General features: G+C 45.6%; 2 long non-coding RNA genes across 2 annotated transcripts; one reads left to right on the top strand and one right to left on the bottom strand.

Moving 5' to 3' along the window:
• Positions 1-3,758: 3,758 nt before the first annotated feature.
• On the bottom strand, positions 3,759-11,567 carry LOC143443447 (uncharacterized). Its single transcript, XR_013112433.1, has 3 exons — positions 11,377-11,567; positions 7,283-7,439; positions 3,759-3,848 (listed from the first exon to the last, which is right to left on the bottom strand). It is a non-coding gene; the product is annotated as an uncharacterized LOC143443447 (long non-coding RNA).
• On the top strand, positions 6,099-7,277 carry LOC143443448 (uncharacterized). Its single transcript, XR_013112434.1, has 2 exons — positions 6,099-6,342; positions 6,905-7,277. It is a non-coding gene; the product is annotated as an uncharacterized LOC143443448 (long non-coding RNA).
• Positions 11,568-16,386: the final 4,819 nt, after the last annotated feature.

The raw sequence follows: 16,386 nt of genomic DNA, 5'->3' as shown, positions 1-16,386 counted from the left end.
GTACATTCAGGATGTCAGCGGCAAGCTACAGGACAGAGTGCATGTGACACTGTGTTTGGTAGGATGTGTTTGTACTAGGAGCCAAGGCAGTCAGTCAGGGTCCCATGTGTCCCAAGCTTCTACCAACTCTTCTGCATAGTCAAGGGTGATCTTGACCTTCTAGTTCCCCACCTCCAAAGTGTGCATTACAAGTGTGCTCCAACATACCCAGTTCATGATATGCTGGGTTCTGTGGGCACTAGACAAAAGCTCTACCCACTGAACTACACCTCCAGGTCTCTTCTCCTATTCTAATCTCTCGTTCATTGTAAGTTCAGCAGCCTTACTGATTTCTAAAGCAAAGGGAACACTAATACCTCAAGTAAATGACTCCACTTTTTCTTTTTCATCTTCTGCAATGTCATAACCAGAACCAGGTCAAGATAGCACCTTGGCTTGGATTAGTCACGTTCAGAATTGAGATTTCTTAAGCAGCAGTCTTCCTTGCCCCACAAGCCTGCCTTGGCTGTAAATGGTTAAAAAACTATCAGAGTTGGTCAGCCTTCCACATGGGCCTCTCTTGTTTTCACCTGACGTCTTTCCTTCGTCAGCCTCTTTTGCTTTCTTTGCTGACGTCTATCAAAGCATCTCACTGCCATGATCATGTTGGCCATTCCACACCATCACACTGGTGACTTTACTGTAGGCTTCCCCTGTAGACAGAATGGGGGAGATGGCCTGATAAGAAATAAGAACATTGTTCCCATCAAGAGGGACTGAAAGGAGCTGGTTACACTTGAAAATGAGACCCCCAAAACATTTCTTAAATCATGCTTATGTCAGCAGAATGCGTGTGTTGGGGAGAGTCCAACCTCTCCTGTGATTCTAACATATTCCAACATTTTATAAATTTCAGATTGTCAGCGCTCCGATTCTATTTAACAGCTCGAACCCGGGTAGCCGGCAAAAGTACTTTTAAAATTTTAGAAAAATTTAGATACAGCTTAATGTGTGTGCACTTGGAATGAGGCTAAGAGGGAGTGGAGACAGTTGGTATAGGCTGTTTGCCTGGGCGGGGGTAGGGTGGAAAGCTGGGGGGGAGCGGGGGGGGGGGGATCGCCGATGTTGACAGGTTCCCCACCAGCAATGGCACAGCAACCACACTGCTCCAGGTACATGTTTTAGGGTCTGCACATGGTATGCCTTGGGCACTGTGCAACTTCAGCTCTAGGATTCTCAGTTTATCCAGCTCCCAAGCCTAGGTCCTCTTTCTAGAAGCATCCAGCATGTCGATATGTTGGGGATCTCTCAAATAAATGAAGGTATCATTAGTCAGATGGTGAGAGCAGGCTATGCACCTCGCCTGGACATCCAGGTAGAGCTGGCCTTGTTGGTGCGGGCATCCCAGTAGAGTAGAGCTGGAGCTGTTGGTGTAGTCACCAGAAAGCTTTCCCTGATGGCCCAAGTGAAGGCCCTTACCAGCTGCCCTAGGCAGGAGCGCGGCCCCACCCCCCCCCCCCCCCCAGCTAAAAGGGTGAGGTGGCCCTGGTGGCACAGGCTCAGGAAAGCAGCATTGCTGACCAGCTACCATCAGGCCCAGATCCAGTGCTTCGAGTTGGTCCACCCCAACATCTACACATTCTGCAGATATTGGAATATGCTTGACCCATGGGAAGTGGCACTATTAGGAGGTGTGGCCTCATTGCAATAGGTGTGGCTTTGTTGAAGGAAGTGTGTCACTGTGTAGGCGGGCTTTGAGGGCTCCTAGTGCTCTAGCTCCCCCCAGTGGCGGGGGCGGGGAAGAGCTACAGCAGTAAATTGTTAAACCACCCTGTGCTCCCAGCAGGTACACTCACGGCTCTGCACCCGCCTAAGAGCTCTAGATTCATGAATGAAAAGACACACACACACACACACACACACACACACACTCACGGGGCCACTTTCCCTTTGTGCCTACATTTCAGCCATCTCACCCTCCTGATTCACGGTGTGGTGTGGTCTGTCCTATACCCCTCTCATGGCGGAATCTCTTCTTCTCTCCTGTTTCTTGCAGGGAAACCCTAAAAGTCCTGCCTCTGTCCCTCTGCCCAACCATTGACCTTTGGGTCTTTATTGATCAATCAAACACAATTGGGGACAGAGGCCCTCAGCGTCTGGACACATAGATTCCCATATGATGTTGGGAGCTGAATTAAGACAAAGCATTAGAACCAATCCCCAGCAGAGAGACTCCTCCTGGCTGCTTGTAAAAGAGTCTTCAGATCAATGTGTAGAACTCTTGGCTCCTCCAGCACCATGTCTGCCTGGATGCTGCCATGTTCCCTCCTTGATGATAATGGAATAGATCAAATCTATCAATGATGATGATAATGATAATGGTGGTGATAATGATGAAACAAAGTCTCTCTATGTAGCCCTGGCTGTCCTGGCACTCTTTATGTAGACCAGGCTAGCCTCAAACTCACAAAGATCTACTTGCCTTTGCCTCCCAAGTTAAAATTATTTTTGTGAATGTTTCGTATGGGTATGTGTGTGTTTGTAAATGAATGTGGGTATATAAATGTCACCACATGTGTGCAAAAGTCAGAGAATACCCACAGATGTTGATTCCCACCTTCTACTTTGTGATTGGGTCTCTTGTTCACAGGGCATACACTAGACTAACTGGCCCATAGGTGTAGTGAGAACTTTGGTTTCTTTGAAAAAACACAGATATTATAGAAATATGGCTTGAATTGGCTGATTTCCCCGGACAGAGAAATAAAGAGAAATAACCTGTCGCAGCCTGCCCCTTGTTTCTGTATGGTTGGTCAGCTAAGAGTGGTTTTGACAGGTTTAAAAGTTCAGCAGACTCAGAAATTGGTGCCAGAAAGGTCAGAAGCTTAAAGGTATCCTTGGCTACATAGTTAATTCAAGCCCAGCATAAGCTACATGAGACTCTGTTTCAAAATGAAGTATTAAAATAAGCAATATCTTATGGCATGTGAAACATATACATTGAAATTTCAGTGTCCATAAATAATTTTTTTTAATATTCAGACATCCATTTGTCCAGTGTGGCCGTTTTTGTGCTGTGAATGCAGAGTGGAGCACTGTGGGGCCAGAGAGCAGAGGACTGGTCTGCTGAAGGATGAAACTTTGTCACAAGTGGAACAAGGTGTGCTACAGGGTGTGTGTGAAATATTCCAAGGGACAAGTCGTGGTATCACCTCTAACATGGAGAGGGCAGTCCTTTACCCGAGCTTACGGTGGGCTCTCTCCAGTTTGTCTACCAAAAGACACCATGCAGGCAGAAATGGCACATTTTGGCTGCTGCTGTGTTTGAGAACTGGGTTCGTATGTTGTAGCTGCCACTGTTCCACAGCCTGGGTTGCTCAAGCAATAGACCTTAATGAACCCACAATTCTGGAGGCTAGACATGGTGTGAGATCCAGTGTGAGCAGAGCCCAGGTCCCTTTGAGAGAAGCACCTGCTTCAGGTTGTTCTCCTGGCCTCCAGCAACTGCTTCTCACTGAGTTGGGTAACTTTAGTCATCACTCACATACTTGCCAGGCATGTCTCCATTTCCAAATTTCTTCTTTCCATAATGACACCAGCTTGTACTGAAATACCCTGCCACTACCACTTCATTATGACCTCTGCAGTAATCTTGTTCCTGAGACTGTGGGGTAGGGGTTGGGGTCAGGACTTCAGTGGGTGACTTTCAGGGAGACCCAATTCAAATCAACCCATCTAAGCCCCTAGCTGCATGCAACAAAGAAAAATTTCCAACACTATGCCTTTTTTAAATTAATTTTATTAATTTTAGTAAACTGTGAAGTGGAGAATTATCTAATTTTGATTGATGATTCTCTTCATGATGTAGTCTGAAAGTGAGAAAAGAAACCATGAAGTGTTTACCTGCTCTTGAATACAAAACAAGGTTTTTCCCCCAAATTGCCCCAAATGTGTTAGCACACAAAACAACCCTCCAAATCCCTATTTTCTTTGATTTTTTTTTCTAAAACACTATGTTGGGTCTTTGTCATTTCCCTTACTCATGTGGAGGGCTGTCCTGACATTGTGAATCATTTCCTGTATCAATGAGAGCTACAAGACCATCTACACCAGCTCAAATTTTCATTAAGACCTACTAGGCATCAAGTGTGTGTGCATGACCTGTGCATAGTCAAACCAAGAAATGATGCTGGCACAAAGTAATGGGAGCCCTGATTCTCCCTCTTTTTTTTTTTTTTTTAAAGATTTACTTTTATTAGATTTATTGATTTTATTTTATGTGTGTTTTGTCTGTATTTATGTATGTGCACCACATGAGTCCTTAGTACCCATGGAGGGCAGAAGAGGGCGTTGGGTTCCCTGGAACTGGAATTATTGATAGTTGTGAACCATCATGTGGATGTGAAGGACTGAACCTGGGTCCTGTGCAAGAGTGACATGTGCTCTTAACCGTTGAGCCATTTCTCCAGTCCTCGGATTCTATCTCTTATCAGCTGGGTGATTTTGGATGATGAGATTATGAAATTCATGATCTACCTCCCTCCCAGAAGAGGGAGGGAGGGTTTGGGTGATATGTTGAATCAAATGATAGACCAAGACCCAGTACAAGATGGCTTCTCTCTGCTCCCCTACTCTGTTGTGTAAGTGGAGACTGGATTTTGCTTCATGATTGATGCCTCTCTCTCTCCTTGGTAGAGGAGGCTTTCACTTGACCAGACGGTGTCACTTAGACAGGAGTTTGCCTTCTGTGACCTCTAAGTTGCATTTTGGATACAAAGGAAGGCTGGAAGACCTGGCCATGAGGGAAACACTGTGAATTACTGTAGTGGGAACAAAACATGACCAGCAGCCGGGCATGGGAGATGATTGCACAGGAGTGCACACCCAGCATGGAAGATGACTGCATAGGAGTGCATATCATACCCAGCGTGTCATTCATTAGCAGCCATAACTTGGTAAAAGCGTGACTCCACACCAATGCCAAGTGGGCAGAGGCATTTATTGGGCACCTGGGCTGTGGAAGATGCCTGGCTCTGTGGCTCACTGGTTAGTGCTGAGGCTGTAAACCACTCTGACATCATCAAATAGGAATAGCAATGCAAAAACAAAGCCTCTCATTGGTGGAAAGTGCTAAAGCAGGAGGCCCTGAGAGATCTGCAGACGCAGTGAACTCTGGGGAACATCTCTGGGTTGAATGGACTTCTGTCCTATGGCCTGAGTGTGAGGTTTGAGGCCCCGTCCCAGCAGAAACAGGGACAGGCCAGCTATGCTCTGCACATGCTGTCCTGTGCCTCAGCACACCAAGCACTCCTCAGCCCATCCTGTTTGGTGCTGTTGGGAAAAGGGTAAGTGTCAGGGAGTGAGCAAGGAGGAGAGAGGCAGAGGCAGGGGAGTGGCTGATTCTGAGAGTGGAGGACAAGGAGGTGTGAGACACCAGGTGAATTAGGAAAGGGTGCCCCTTCCTCAAGATACTGCTCTTCATCTATCAGGAAATCACCCTGATATTCTGCCATGGTTTGGCAAGAACAAGATGGCTGCAGGTGTGCTGAGTGCAAATCCTCCCTGTCTATAGTGTGAACAGACTCCTCTGAGGCTGAGTAGTAAACAGCTGTGAGATTAGCCCAAGAGACAGACCCAGGTCAGGAAGCCCTGACTGGACCATTTCAAGTCATTCATTGCCTTGATTTTTCTCATTTAAGAAATAGTTGTTTAAAAGAATAAAGACAATGTGCCGAAGCTTCTGAGTACATAATGAATCCCAAGTCAGGGGCAAAAGACAATAGGATTGATCGAGGGTCTGCCTCTGTAATAGGCCCTTGGAAAAAGCTGTAGTAAAATACACATCGCTTTCTCCTTGTAATGAGTAAATCAGAATTCTCCTCCGTGTAAGAGAGGCAGAAATAAGAGCAACCAAAGAGATGAAGAGACTCCTGCCGAGCCTGAGGCGCAGAGCTGCCTGGAAAGGCGGGAGCAGAGAGAACAGATACATAGTCCACTAGCTACCCTGGACTGTGCAGGTCTCAAGGGGAGGGGCAGATGACAGGTCCCACAGCCTCTGTATCTTTCTATCACCTGTGTTGTCTTTTATAGAAGAAGAAGAAGAAGAAGAAGAAGAAGAAGAAGAAGAAGAAGAAGAAGAAGAAGAAGAAGAAGAAGAAGAGGAGGAGGAGGAGGAGGAGGAGGAGGAGGAGGAGGAGGAGGAGGAGGAGGAGGAGGAGGAGGAGGAGGAGGAGGAGGAGGAAGAAGAAGAAGAGGAAGAGGAAGAGGAAGAGGAAGAGGAAGAAAGAAAGAAAGAAAGAAAGAAAGAAAGAAAGAAAGAAAGAAAGAAAGAGAAAGAACCAGGACACGTCTGTGTCTGTAGAGGTCCAGTATGGTGAGGTGGAAGGGGGTGCTTCTGTGGGGCCCATGCTGAGGCATCCTTCCCCCCCCCCCCGAGGTACCAGCCATATGGCAGATGTAGTATGGAATAGAGTTATGGCATGGGAAGGGGGTGTTGAGGAGAGAGTAGAGACAGAGAAAGGCAGAGAGAGAGAGAGAGAGAGAGAGAGAGAGAGAGAGAGAGAGAGAGAGAGAAGAAGAAGAAGAAGAAGAAGAAGAAGAAGAAAAAGAAGAGGAGGGAGAGGAGGAGGAGGAAGAGGAGGAGGAGGGAAGGGAAGGGAAGGGAAGGGAAGGGAAGGGAAGGGAAGGGAAGGGAAGGGAAGGGAAGGGAAGGGAAGGGAAGGGAAGGGAAGGGAAGAGAAAGCTTGGCCAGGAACATATAGAGAGAGGGGGAGAGGGAGGGGAACAGAAGGGACAAAGAGGGTAAGAGAGTGAGGAGGGGGCAAACAGTCCCTTTTATAGTGATTTAGGCATACCTAGCTGTTGCCAGGTAACTGTGGGGCAGAGCCTAGAAGGAATGCTAACAACCTGTCCCTTGCTCACACAGCCCACAGATGGCTGACATTGTTGCCTGGAACCATCTCCCAGGAAGCTGCCCTGGCTCAGATAAAGGCTCTCACTGACACCAATTTGCCCCAGTTCCAGGCTCTCCTTGAAGGACTCTGAGAACCAGGAGCACTGTGCCTGGGAGACCCCGAGACTGAGGATCCTGCTGTGTGTCCCCTTCCCCCCACATCCTACATGGTGACAGCCCAGATACCCATGATGCCTGAGAGAGTGAGAGCATCTTCTTTCAGATCTGAGAGGTGGCTTCAGAGGCTTGGTGTCCGTTAGACTATGGTGAAAACACTGAGGCACTGAGCCCTGAGGCCTGGCTCCAGGGACAGATCTGGAAACAGAGAGTATCTGAAATAGATGCACTTACCATCACAGTCACCTGCTTCAGCTATAACATTATTGTGGATGGGGTTTTGTTGTTGTTGTTGTTTGCTTGCTTGAGACTGGAATTCCCTCTTTGACAGTGATTTTGGCTCGAGTCACCACCTTCTTCTCCACAGTTACTTGGACAGTTTGTGGGCTATCTGAAAGGTCAAAGCAGACAAAAGCCAGTTGGCAGAGCAGCTAACCCAGAGGCCTCACACTCTCATGGCAAACTTATGAGTGAGGAAAGCTGTTGGCTTCTGACAGAGAAGTTTCACTGGCAAGGTCTTCTGATATCTTTGCAGGTGATTTTTTAAAACACAGGATCTCATGTAGGCCCCAAACTCACTAGATATCTGGAAATGATCTTAAAATTCTAATTCTCCCGCCTGTCCTCCCAGTGCTGGGATTCCTGACATAGGTCACTGTGACTGATCTGTTTGGTCTAGACTTTGCACTCTATAATTGAGCTGCGTCCCTAGCCATCTGATTATTTAATATAAGACCCATCCTCTGGCCTCAGGACCCTTCTCTCAGTGGCTCTCTGCTCCTCACTCACGCCCCTTTCCCATTCCCTCCTCCTTCGATGGCTTGGATCTTAGAATAGGAAGACGACACCTTCCACAGCAGAGAGCCCGGAGAGTTATCTTTCAAATCAAATTACCCCTGAGGTGGTGAAGGAGCTATTAGTAATTTGTCCAGGATACCATGCAAAAAGCAGGACCATTCTGGACAAACCTGAGTCACCCAGGCATTTTGTGACCCCTGAGTCAAGGCTCTTGGGGAAGATCCTACTGAAAATCTTCCCTGGCACAGGGCTTGGCAAACCTCAGAGCACATCTGTGCTTTTACATTAATGGAGGTTCACAAAAAGCACATAGGCTGCCAGCAGGATGGAGGTCCTTTGTACAGCTGTACAGCTGAGAGATGCTGGAAGCCGGAAATGATGTGATTGCCTACAAAAGAGACTGAGTCTTTGTACAAGGGGATAAGAATGGATTGATTTGCATCCTTCTACATGTTGACCTCCAGTTGAACCAGCACCATTTGTTGAAAATGCTGTCCTTTTTCCACTGGACAGTTTTAGCTCCTTTGTCAAAGATCAAGTGATCATAGGTGTGTGGGCTTATTTCTGGGTCTTCAAGTCTATTCCATTGATTCCTGCCTGTCTCTGTACCAATACCATGCAGTTTTAATCACTATTGCTCTATAGTACAGCTTGAGGTCAGGGATGATGATTCCTCCAGAAGTTCTTTTATTGTTGAGAATAGTTTTTGCTATCTTAGGGTTTTGTTGTTGTTGTTGTTGTTGTTGTTGTTGTTATTCCAAATGAATTTGAGAATTTCTCTTTCTAACTCTGAAGAATTGAGTTGGGATTTTGATAGGGATTGCATTGAATCTGTAGATTGCTTTTGGCAAGATGGCCATTTTTACTAAATTAATCCTGCCAATCCATGAGCATGGGAGATCTTTCCATCTTCTGAGATCTGCTTCAATTTCCTTCTTCAGAGATTTGAAGTTCTTGTCATAAATCTTTCACTTGCTTGGTTAGATTCACACCAAGGTATTTTATATTATTTGTAACTATTGTGAAAGGTGTCATTCCCTTAATTTCTTTCTCAGCCTGTTTAGAGGAAGGCTACTTATTTGTTTGAGTTGATTTTTATAACCAGCCACTCTGCTGAATTTTTTTTATCAAGTTTAGGAGCTCTCTGGTAGAAGTTTTGGGGTCACTTAAGTATACTATCATATCATCTGCAAATAGTGATATTTTGACGTCTTCCTTTCCTATCAAGTCCAAGTGGATAAAGGACCTTCACATAAAACCAGATACCCTGAAACTAATAGAAGAGAAGGTGGGAAAGAACCTTGAACACTTGGGCACAGGGGAAAAGTTTCTGGACAGAACAACAAATGGCTTATGCTCTAAGATCAAGAATTGACAAATGAGACCTCATAAAACTGCAAAGTTTCTGTAAGGCAAAGGACACTGTCAATAGGACAAAGCAGCAACCAACAGATTGGGAAAAGATCTTTACCAATCCTATACCTGATAGAGGGCTAATATCCAATATATACAAAGAACTCAAGAAATTAGACTCCAGACAACCAAATAACCCTATTAAAAATGGGGTACAGAGCTAAATAAAGAATTCTCAACTGAGGAAACTCGAATTGCCAAGAAGCACCTAAAGAAATGTTCAGCATCCTTAGTCATCAGGGAAATGCAAATCAAACCAACCCTGAGATTCCACCTCACACCAGTCAGAATGGCTAAGATCAAAAACTCAGGTGATAGATGCTGGCGAGGATGTAGAGAAAGAGGAACACTCCTCCATTGTTGGTGGGATTGCAAGATGGTGCAACCACTCTGGAAATCAGTCTGGCAGTTCCTCAGAAAATTGGACATAGCACTACCTGAGTACCCAGCTATACCACTCCTGGGCATATACCCAGAAGATGCTCCAACATATAACAAGGACATATGCTCCACTATGTTCATAGCAGCCTTATTTATAATAGCCAAAAGCTAGAAAGAACCCAGATGTCCTTCAACAGAGAAATGGATACAGAAAATGTGTTACATTCCACAATGGAATATTACTCAGCTATTAAAAAATGAATTCATGAAATTCTTAGGTAAATGGATGGAACTAGAAAATATCATACCTGAGTAAGGTAACCCAATCACAAAAGAACACACATGGCATTCACTCTCTGATAATTGAATATTAGCCCAAAAGCTTGAAATACCCAAGATTCACGTCACAGACCACATGAATCTCATGAAGAAGGAAGACCAAGTGTGGGTGCTTAGGTCCTTCTTAGAAGGAGTAACAAAATACTCAAGGGAGCAAATATGGAGACAAAGTGTGGGACAGAGACTGAAGGGGGGCCATCTGGAGACCATTCCACCTGGGTATCCATCCATCCCTTGTGCATTCACCAAAGGTAGAAGCTGATGTGGATGTCAGGAAGTGCACGCTGACAGGAGCCTGATATGGCTGTCTCCTTAGAGGTCTGCCAGAATCTGACATATTCAGAGGCGGATGCTCACAGCTAACCATTGAACTGATCATGGGATTCCCAGTGGAGGAGTTAGAGAGAAGACTGAAGGAGCTGAAAGGGTTTGAGGCCCCATGAGGAGAGCAACAATACCAAACAACCAGAGCTCCCAGGGTCTAAATCACCAGCCTGAGAGCACATAGGGAGGGACCCATGGCTCCAGCTGAATATGTAGGGGAAAATGGCCTTGTTGGGCATAGGTGGGAAAGGAGATCCTTGGTCCCATGAAGACTGGACGCCTGCGGGGGGGGGATTTGAGGGTGGGGAGATGGAAGTGGGGGGTAGGTGAAAGCACATCCTCATAGTAGCAGGAGAAGCAGGGGATGGGATAGGGAATTCCTGGGTGGGGGGAGGAATGGGGTAAGTGGATAACATCTGAAATGTAAATAGAATATCCGAGAGGGAGAGGGAGAGGGAGAGGGAGAGGGAGAGGGAGAGGGAGAGGGAGAGGGAGAGGGAGAGGGAGAGGGAGAGGGAGAGGGAGAGGGAGAGGGAGAGGGAGAGGGAGAGGGAGAGGGAGAGGGAGAGGGAGAGGGAGAGAGAGAGAGAGAGGGAGAATGAATCCTGGGATGTCCCTAGGGGTTCTCATTTCTCCCATTATTGCAGTTTCCCTTTTTCTTGTCCTTTTTGGTGCCCTCCCTCGTCACATTGCACCCTCTGACCCCCTCTTCCTTGAACATATCACCACCCACGACTACTACTCAACACTGCCTGTAACTCCAGCTCCAGGGGATCCAATGCTACCTTCTGACTTTCTCAGGCACTACTCTCATGTATGCCCATATATGCGCGCGTGCACGCGCGCGTGTGCGCGCGCGCGCACACACACACACACACACACACACCCTTGTTCATTCAGTAACAGCACAAGTGGGAAGAGACAAAAACAAAACAGTAAAAATCTGTTCTACCCAGTTTGGAATAAGCTGGACCTCTCCTTCCACCTCAACATCAGATCTTGAACAGCAGCTGGCAGTAGGGCCAGACCTACAGTCTTATGACCTACACCTCAGTGCTCGGTCTAGCACTTACCAGTTACAACTGTGATAGTCTTACTCTGTTCACACTTCTTCACTTCTCTGGGCATTTTGTTGGCAGTCTTGGTGTGGTGAACGAGGCTCATTTTGTACAGTTGGCCACAGCACTTCTGCTTGCCAAGTTGCCCACTGGTGGCTATTTTATAGGGGATCACCTCCTCTTAGATACTGGGCAAATATTGGTAATTGTTGATTTCCTTATTGACAGGTGTAAATATTAACTCCTGAGAGCAATGGCCAATGACAAAACATGAGATGGGCAAGGCGGAGGTTTACTTTAAGCCTGCAAACATTAGTGAGTGCCAATCAAGTGCAAAGTACTATGCACTGTTGCTTTTATGGTGACTCATGCACACAACAAGTGTGTGCCCATGAATTGTGTGTGCACATATATAACGGCCACACATGTCATACCCACAACAATGAACATACATATACACTTTTAAAATGTGAATGTTCTATGCGTGCATGTAGTATTGTTAGCATGCATATAAATGTTTAAATAAATAGAAAATGATTAGATGTACTTTTGTGTGCAATCATTAAAAAGTTGGGAAACATATATACTATTAGGCTTATGTAAAATGAGAAATGCCTTGGAACTCAAAATCACTTTCATATAACTGTAGCTTTGTTTCCCAACATTTTTATTATTACACACCATGTTGTTAATTTTTTTTCTAACTTGACACAACTTAGATTCATCTGAGGAGAAGGAATCCCAATTGAGAAGTGCCCCCCCCCCCGTCAGATTGGCCTGTTAGGTAAGCCTGTGGGCACATTTTCTTGATCAATGATTGATGTGGAAGGGCCCAGTGCACTGTGGGTAGTTCCAGGTCATATAGAAAACCAAACTGAGCAAGCAGTAAGCAGCATTCCTCTGTGTTCTCTGCTCTGCTTCCTGCCTCTAGGACCCCAAGGGTCTGCACTGACTTCCCTCAGTGATAGACTGTGGTCACAACATTGTGCTCCAAATGAACCCTTTGCTCATCCAGTGGCTTCTGGCTGTGGTGTAATAAATACAGCAATAGAAAGCAAAGCAATACACAATCTTCGCAGCTTGTCGTCAGTCTTCAGTGTGTTCTAACAATTCTTCCCCAATGATTCCAGCCAGTTCCACAGTCCAGACAAGCCTCCGTTCTGGCATGCTAACGGGATATCTACTGTCAGCAGGTGTAAGCTCTTTAAAATTGTATAGAAACTGGAACTCATTTCAACTCCCACAAGGTAGTGGGAGAAAGAAGGTGGTGGTGGTGTTCCATCCCAGGAGATGTGTAGTACATGGGAATTTGGCATGACTGAGCCTGCCTTTGAGGAGATGACATGGGGATGCTTCCAGAAATCTCAGGATGCCCTCATTTGTGGTGGACAGCAGAGGTGGTGGTACCCTGTCACCTGTCACTTCCCCACCCCATTTCTTGTCTTTTAGGCAGTTCTCAGCAAGCACCCCCTTACCCCTATTTTTCTTCTCTGTCTGGTCTTTGGTTTCAGCCTCCCCACTTGATCTTGCCATCCCTCCGTCCTCTCTACACTATGACTACACAGAATGTCCCAGTGCAGAGCCTGAGGTGTGTCACTCCTCAGTGTACATATCTGGTGTCCCTGTTGTTCCCTGAAGCAATCCAAAGACCTACTTGTACTTTTCTTGGAAAAGGGACATTCGGTGTGAAAGTCAAAGAGTCTCAAAGCTGTCCTATCCTGACCAGAGTCTATTGTGCCAGCCTCACTTTCTCTACCCCATTTTTTCTTCAGGTGTCCCTGTCTTCGTCACCAGGGCAGTGTGTTCCATACCTCTTTGCTTTTCGTATCTTTCCTTCTTCTCTTTGGTCAGACTGTTGACTCCTTCTCCTTAGGGTTAGGGCTAAAGACCTCGGATCCTAGGTGTCTCCCAGTCATTTCTTTCTATCAAGACAGTTGCCCTTCATCATTTGTGCCAACCTGTCCCAGGTATGCAATCTGCTTGGTGGATACCGAAGCCTTTGACTTACGCACTGAATAATTTTTTCCCTATTAAACTCAGAGCACTTACTTTCAAATACTCCACTGTGGGAGTCCCTGCAAGTTCACAGCTGGCAGAGGAACAATCCAGGTGAGGTAAAAGTGAAACTTAGTTCAGCTCAACTTTGTGAGCACTGGCACCAAGCTAGTTTACTATCCATAGTAAATAAAGAACAGTGTAACTTTGAAAAAAGTTTCCTTATAACAATTATCCCAACCCCAGGTACACAATAAAGTTTAAGGCGTGACTGCATTGAAACTCTTTTGCAAGTACCTGTGATTTCTAATATGAAGATGGGTTTTATAGCTTAAGGACTCAAGATGGTTTCCCACCCAGATACTGTAGAGGTCTGATTATACCTGGAATCTAGAGAATTTCCAAGCACAATTCACCCACAGGCTATAAAGTACAGGTGATATCTCCCCTCAAGATAGGTCCTATTGACTGAGGAACAAAGATAAAGATCTAGGGAGGGAGAATCTGCAATAAATGTTCATTGGGTTTGGGTGGGGTCTGGCTCTATAAAGAGTAAAGGTCACCAGGTCACTAATAACATCCACTCCCAGCCTTCTGGGTGGGAGACAGGTGTTCATTCACTCCACTGAGGAGACAGCCCTGTGTGAGTAACATTCATGGTTTCTCCATTGCTTGTCTGTGAACACTCATGCTCCAGTAGGGACATGTCCTTTGAGAACACTTATCCTAAGAGATTGTCACCATGAGTCTACAGAAGTGAAGAATCCAGGAATACCTGAACTGTGTGAAAAACTTCAGGTTAGACTTTCCAATCTCGAATGCTGTAAGCCTTGACCTTTGCTCTCTGATGAAAAAACTGAAGTGAAGGGATTCACTCATGGTCACAGAGCTAGGAATCAGTGGAGCTGGAGGAGAACTGGGGTCCGCCATACCTCTCTCTACTTGCACCTAGAATCTAGCCAATTCCCCAACACAATCCACGCAGCTCTTGTATGCATCATGTGTGTGTGTGTTCATATGGGTGAACCCAGACACCAGACACGTATAGAAGTCAGAGATAGCCACAAGTGTCCATTCTCATGCTCTACCCTGTTTGCGGCAGGATCACTCATCATTCACTGTTGTGTACACTGGGCAACTGGCCCATGAGCTTCTGGAGAGCCTCCTGTCTCTATTCCCTCTCTGGGAAACTGAACTCAGGCAGTCAGGCTTGCCCTGAAAGTAAGTTGCTGACTGAACTATGTTCCAAGACCCCATCCCTCAAACTGATAAATATCTTTTTCCAGTTTCATGTTATTTTGTTTGTTTGTTTGTTTGTTCCATGGATTTAACTCAGAGCCTTGTTCATGCTAGACACATACTATACTGAGGCAGAATTTCTTAGCACCCTGGCTCTACACCCTGGGTCCTTCAGTTTGTAAGGAACCAAATAAAAGACATTTTGAATAAAACTTCCATTTCGAGTAGGGGTCAAGAAAAGTTCCCAAGACCTCCCTGGATGAGCAACATCCTGGTTGGCAAGTTGAGACTTGAATGCTGGACAAGTCATCCTGCCTCAGTTGAGCAAACCAACCAATGAGAACAGGGTAAATGCACCACAAAGAAATGTTCCTGGGAAAGTGCCCTATCCCTGAATCCCGATTGGTAGAAAATGTAACTATAACTTGGCACAGTTGCCTTTTGTGATTTTGTGCTTAAAACTCTGGCTCAGGGTCGCAGTTCAGCCCCCAAGCCCTTTCTATGTCCCTGATCTGTCACTAGTGGCTTGATTACAATAAGCTTTTCTTTTCTGCACTGACATTGAGTTGTTATGGATTGAGCAGACCTCCTAACAGTTTGGTTACATATAACTCTCATACAGTATCGATGCGCTTGGCTGTCTAGTTCTATGGAGTATATACAGACCCCTTTTCTGAACGATGTACCTAGCAACTTCAAAACCCCTTCACATTTCCACCTGTATCAGCCTACAATAATATGTTTCCTTACCACTATCAACAATCAAACTTAGACCAGTTCTAATCAAGTATATTTTTATATATCCAGGGAGAAAGCATAGAAAGGCCAGTTCAGCCTGAGCTGGTTTTGGGTGCATGCACATAAAGGAAAAACTGTGTCCTCAAGTGAACTTTCAGGGGAGCTCCCTGATCTTATGCCCATGTATAATTGGGCCTAAATATGATGAGGCACGTAAGTAATAACTACATGGTCTAACCTAGCAATCAAACTAGAGTACCCCATCCCCAACAATGCCCCTTAGTGACCAGCTCCTCCTCTCTTTAGATACCATAAAAACAAACTGTGGCTGTAGCAGGTAGCTCTTGCTATTTTCACTCACGTGGCCTGCTGTCAGTCTTCACAATGTACCCCTGTAACCTGCACTATTCCTTCACTCTGAATAAAGTTGTCTTCTTCTGCTTCTTCTGCTAATCTATGTGAGCCCTTATTCTCAGTTCTTTGGAAAAGAGGCCCCAAGCCTGGAAGCGCCTAATCTAGACCCCGAGTTCCTGTATCTCTACCACGGAGCCACGTCACAACCAAGGCAGGTCTGTTCTCCAAGGCAGGTTCTCACTTTGGAGCCCAGGCTGACCCTCCTGTCTGCCTCCCAAGCATGTGTGCAATACCTTCTCCTGGACTTGAACAGTTTATACTTCTGCCACTGAAGGTAGAGCCTTCCGGCACATCCTTACAACTTTAGGTATTATTATCCATGTTAATTTTTCACCAGCTCTTCAGTGTCTGAACACCTCACCTCACACCTCCTCCTCCTTACTCAAAATTTTCATGAAAACAATATATTGTGTGTTCCTAATGAGCACCATTGACTCACCTTTCCAGTGACCAGAGTTTTTTTTAAATTGACTTGGAGGAGAATTTTATTACATAAGCCACAAATATTGTTGGTTTTTGGGTTTTATATTTTTTGTAGAAATTATGTTTAGATTGTCTTTTTCAGAAACAGCTTCCAGCTTTAGAAGAAGTCAAATTAATTAATCTTTTCCTTATGTTCTTTGCCATTTACATAAGAAA

Source organism: Arvicanthis niloticus, chromosome 9 (genome assembly GCF_011762505.2).
Source record: "Arvicanthis niloticus isolate mArvNil1 chromosome 9, mArvNil1.pat.X, whole genome shotgun sequence".
Classification (NCBI taxonomy): Eukaryota; Metazoa; Chordata; class Mammalia; order Rodentia; family Muridae; genus Arvicanthis; species Arvicanthis niloticus.
Note: the sequence above shows the minus strand (reverse complement) of the source record. Positions and strands in the feature narration are given on the sequence as shown.